Source organism: Pempheris klunzingeri, unplaced genomic scaffold, assembly GCF_042242105.1.
Source record: "Pempheris klunzingeri isolate RE-2024b unplaced genomic scaffold, fPemKlu1.hap1 Scaffold_316, whole genome shotgun sequence".
Classification (NCBI taxonomy): domain Eukaryota; kingdom Metazoa; phylum Chordata; class Actinopteri; order Acropomatiformes; family Pempheridae; genus Pempheris; species Pempheris klunzingeri.
In genome coordinates, this window is record NW_027255228.1 from 12,501 (window position 1) to 17,500 (window position 5,000).

Here is a 5,000-nt window from a genome sequence, read left to right on the forward strand (position 1 = left end):
CGGCTGGGGGTCAAGGCTCCTGGGAGTGGAGGTGAGTGGAGATAGCAAGAGTCCAGGAAGCAGAGGCAGAGTGCGTGCAGGCTTGCTGGAGCCTGGGTGAGAGTGAGTGAGTCAGGGACCTGGCTGGAGGTCTCCCTGCTGGGGGTGAGCGGGTTGAAGTCAGGGCCGAAAGCCCCACTGGAGGCCTCCCTGCTGGGGGTGAGCGGGCTGAGCTCAGGGCTGAAAGCGGGCTGAGCTCAGGGCTGACAGCCCCACTGGAGGCCTCCCTGCTGGGGGTGAGCGGGCTGAGCTCAGGGCTGAAAGCGGGCTGAGCTCAGGGCTGACAGCCCCACTGGAGGCCTCCCTGCTGGGGGTGAGCGGGCTGAGCTCAAGGCCGAAAGCACCACTGGAGGCTTCCCTGCTGGGGGTGAGCGGGCTGAGCTCAAGGCTGAAAGCGGGCTGAGCTCAGGGCTGAAAGCCCCACTGAAGGCCTCCCTGCTGGGGGTTAGCGGGCTGAGCTCAGGGCCGAAAGCCCCACTGGAGGCCTCCCTGCTGGGGGTGTGCAGGCTGAGCTCAAGGCCGAAAGCCCCACTGGAGGCCTCCCTGCTGGGGCTGAGCTGGCTGAGCTCAAGGCTGAAAGCGGGCTGAGCTCAAGGCCGAAAGCCCCACTGGAGGCCTCCCTGCCTGGGGTGAGCCCCAATGGAGGCCCTAACCCTAACCCTGCTGGGGGTGAGCGGGTTGAGCTCAAGGCCGAAAGCCCCACTGGAGGCCTCCCTGCTGGGGCTGAGCTGGCTGAGCTCAAGGCTGAAAGCGGGCTGAGCTCAAGGCCGAAAGCCCCACTGGAGGCCTCCCTGCCTGGGGTGAGCCCCAATGGAGGCCCTAACCCTAACCCTGCTGGGGGTGAGCGGGTTGAGCTCAAGGCCGAAAGCCCCACTGGAGGCCTCCCTGCTGGGGCTGAGCTGGCTGAGCTCAAGGCTGAAAGCGGGCTGAGCTCAAGGCCGAAAGCCCCACTGGAGGCCTCCCTGCTGGGGCTGAGCTGGCTGAGCTCAAGGCTGAAAGCGGGCTGAGCTCAGGGCCGAAAGCCCCACTGGAGGCCTCCCTGCCTGGGGTGAGCCCCAATGGAGGCCCTAACCCTAACCCTGCTGGGGGTGAGCGGGTTGAGCTCAAGGCCGAAAGCCCCACTGGAGGCCTCCCTGCTGTGGGTGAGCCCCAATGGAGGCCTCCCTGCTGGGGGTGAGTTGTTTTGAGCTCAAGGCTGAAAGCCCCACTGGAGGCCTCCCTGCTGGGGCTGAGTGTGAGGGCTATGGTCAGGCTTGGGGTTAAGTGGGCCTGGCTGGAGGTCACGGGGGCCTGGAGGAGGTGTTGGTGTGCGTCTCAGGGTGGAGGCCGGAGGTCACGGGGCCTGGGGGAGGTGTTGGTGTGCGTCTCCGGGGCCAGGCCGGAGGTCACGGGGCCTGGGAGAGGTGTTGGTGTGTGTCTGCTGGGCCTGGGGGAGGTGTTGGTGTGCGTCTCAGGGTCCAGGCCGGAGGTCACGGGGCCTGGGGGAGGTGTTGGTGTGTGTCTGCTGGGCCTGGGGGAGGTGTTGGTGTGCGTCTCAGGGTCCAGGCCGGAGGTCACGGGGCCTGGGGGAGGTGTTGGTGTGTGTCGGGGCCTGGGGGAGGTGTTGGTGTGCGTCTCAGGGGCCAGGTTGGAGGTCACGGGGCCTGGGGGAGGTGTTGGTGTGCGTCTGGGCCTGGGGGAGGTGTTGGTGTGTGTCTCAATTCAATTCAATTCAATTCAATTCAATTTTATTTGTATAGCCCAATATCACAACAGAGTGTCTCATAGTGCTTTACAAAGTTCACTGAGGGTGGAGGCCGGAGGTCACGGGGCCTGGGGGAGGTGTTGGTGTGCGTCTCAGGGTCCAGGCCGGAGGTCACGGGGCCTGGGGGAGGTGTTGGTGTGCGTCTCAGGGTCCAGGCCGGAGGTCACGGGGCCTGGGGGAGGTGTTGGTGTGTGTCTGCTGGGCCTGGGGGAGGTGTTGGTGTGCGTCTCAGGGTCCAGGCCGGAGGTCACGGGGCCTGGGAGATGTGTTGGTGTGCGTCTCAGGGTCAAGGCCGGAGGTCACGGGGCCTGGGGGATGTGTTGGTGTGCGTCTCAGGGTCAAGGCCGGAGGTCACGGGGCCTGGGGGATGTGTTGGTGTGCGTCTCAGGGTCCAGGCTGGAGGTCACGGAGAGGTGTTGGTGTGTGTCGGGGCCTGGGAGATGTGTTGGTGTGCGTCTCAGGGTGGAGGCCGGAGGTCACGGGGCCTGGGGGAGGTGTTGGTGTGCGTCTCAGGGGCCAGGTTGGAGGTCACGGGGCCTGGGAGAGGTGTTGGTGTGTGTCGGGGCCTAGGGGAGGTGTTGGTGTGCGTCTCAGGGTCCAGGCCGGAGGTCACGGGGCCTGGGAGATGTGTTGGTGTGCGTCTCAGGGTCAAGGCCGGAGGTCACGGGGCCTGGGGGATGTGTTGGTGTGCGTCTCAGGGTCCAGGCTGGAGGTCACGGAGAGGTGTTGGTGTGTGTCGGGGCCTGGGAGATGTGTTGGTGTGCGTCTCAGGGTCAAGGCCGGAGGTCACGGGGCCTGGGGGATGTGTTGGTGTGCGTCTCAGGGTCCAGGCTGGAGGTCACGGAGAGGTGTTGGTGTGTGTCGGGGCCTGGGAGATGTGTTGGTGTGCGTCTCAGGGTGGAGGCCGGAGGTCACGGGGCCTGGGGGAGGTGTTGGTGTGCGTCTCAGGGGCCAGGTTGGAGGTCACGGGGCCTGGGAGAGGTGTTGGTGTGTGTCGGGGCCTGGGGGATGTGTTGGTGTGCGTCTCAGGGTGGAGGCCGGAGGTCACGGGGCCTGGGGGATGTGTTGGTGTGCGTCTCAGGGGCCAGGTTGGAGGTCACGGAGAGGTGTTGGTGTGTGTCTGGGCCTGGGGGATGTGTTGGTGTGCGTCTCAGGGTCCAGGCTGGAGGTCACGGAGAGGTGGTGGTGTGTGTCGGGGCCTGGGAGATGTGTTGGTGTGCGTCTCAGGGTCAAGGCCGGAGGTCACGGGGCCTGGGAGATGTGTTGGTGTGCGTCTCTGGGTCAAGGCCGGAGGTCACGGGGCCTGGGAGAGGTGTTGGTGTGTGTCTGCTGGGCCTGGGGGAGGTGTTGGTGTGTGTCTCAGGGTGGAGGCCGGAGGTCACGGGGCCTGGGGGAGGTGTTTGTGTGCGTCTCAGGGGCCAGGTTGGAGGTCACGGAGAGGTGTTGGTGTGTGTCTGGGCCTGGGGGAGGTGTTGGTGTGCGTCTCAGGGTGCAGGCCGGAGGTCACGGGGCCTGGGAGATGTGTTGGTGTGCGTCTCTGGGTCAAGGCTGGAGGTCACGGAGAGGTGTTGGTGTGTGTCGGGGCCTGGGAGATGTGTTGGTGTGCGTCTCTGGGTCAAGGCTGGAGGTCACGGAGAGGTGTTGGTGTGTGTCGGGGCCTGGGAGATGTGTTGGTGTGCGTCTCAGGGTCAAGGCCGGAGGTCACGGGGCCTGGGGGAGATGTGTTGGTGTGCGTCTCTGGGTCAAGGCCGGAGGTCACGGGGCCTGGGGGAGGTGTTGGTGTGCGTCTCAGGGGCCAGGTTGGAGGTCACGGGGCCTGGGAGAGGTGTTGGTGTGTGTCGGGGCCTGGGGGATGTGTTGGTGTGCGTCTCAGGGTCCAGGCCGGAGGTCACGGGGCCTGGGAGATGTGTTGGTGTGCGTCTCAGGGTCAAGGCCGGAGGTCACGGGGCCTGGGGGAGATGTGTTGGTGTGCGTCTCAGGGTGGAGGCCGGAGGTCACGGAGAGGTGGTGGTGTGTGTCGGGGCCTGGGAGATGTGTTGGTGTGCGTCTCAGGGTCCAGGCCGGAGGTCACGGGGCCTGGGGGAGGTGTTGGGGTGTGTCGGGGCAATTCGAAACATTCACCGGAGTACCAGGGGCACGAAACATTCATCGGCTTACCAGGGGCACGAAACATTCACCGGAGTACCAGGGGCACGAAACAGCCATCGGAGTACCAGGGGCACGAAACCTCCACCGGAGTACCAGGGGCACGAAACCTCCACTAGAGTACCAGGGGCACGAAACCTCCACAGAGTACCAGGGGCACGAAACATTCACCGGAGTACCAGGGGCACGAAACAGCCATCGGAGTACCAGGGGCACGAAACCTCCACTAGAGTACCAGGGGCACGAAACCTCCACTAGAGTACCAGGGGCACGAAACCTCCACTAGAGTACCAGGGGCACGAAACATTCACCGGAGTACCAGGGGCACGAAACAGCCATCAGAGTACCAGGGGCACGAAACCTTCATCGGAGCACCAGGGGCACGAAACCTCCACTGGAGGACCAGGGGCACGAAACATTCATCGGATTACCAGGGGCACGAAACATTCATCGGATTACCAGGGGCACGAAACATTCACCGGAGTACCAGGGGCACGAAACATTCATCGGATTACCAGGGGCACGAAACCTCCACTGGAGTACCAGGGGCACGAAACATTCACCGGATTACCAGGGGCACGAAACCTCCACTGGAGTACCAGGGGCACGAAACATTCACCGGAGTACCAGGGGCACGAAACCTCCACTGGAGTACCAGGGGCACGAAACCTCCACTGGAGTACCAGGGGCACGAAACATTCACCGGATTACCAGGGGCACGAAACAGCCACCAGAGTACCAGGGGCACGAAACATTCATCGGAGTACCAGGGGCACGAAACCTCCACTAGAGTACCAGGGGCCAAGTCGAGGAAGGCAAAGCGGGAGTAACCAACCGCCTCCCTCCCTTGCCCTGTCTTACACGGATTACCAGGGGCACGAAACATTCACCGGAGTACCAGGGGCACGAAACATTCACCGGAGTACCAGGGGCACGAAACATTCATCGGATTACCAGGGGCACGAAACATTCACCGGAGTACCAGGGGCACGAAACATTCATCGGATTACCAGGGGCACGAAACATTCACCGGAGTACCAGGGGCACGAAACAGCCATCAGAGTACCAGGGG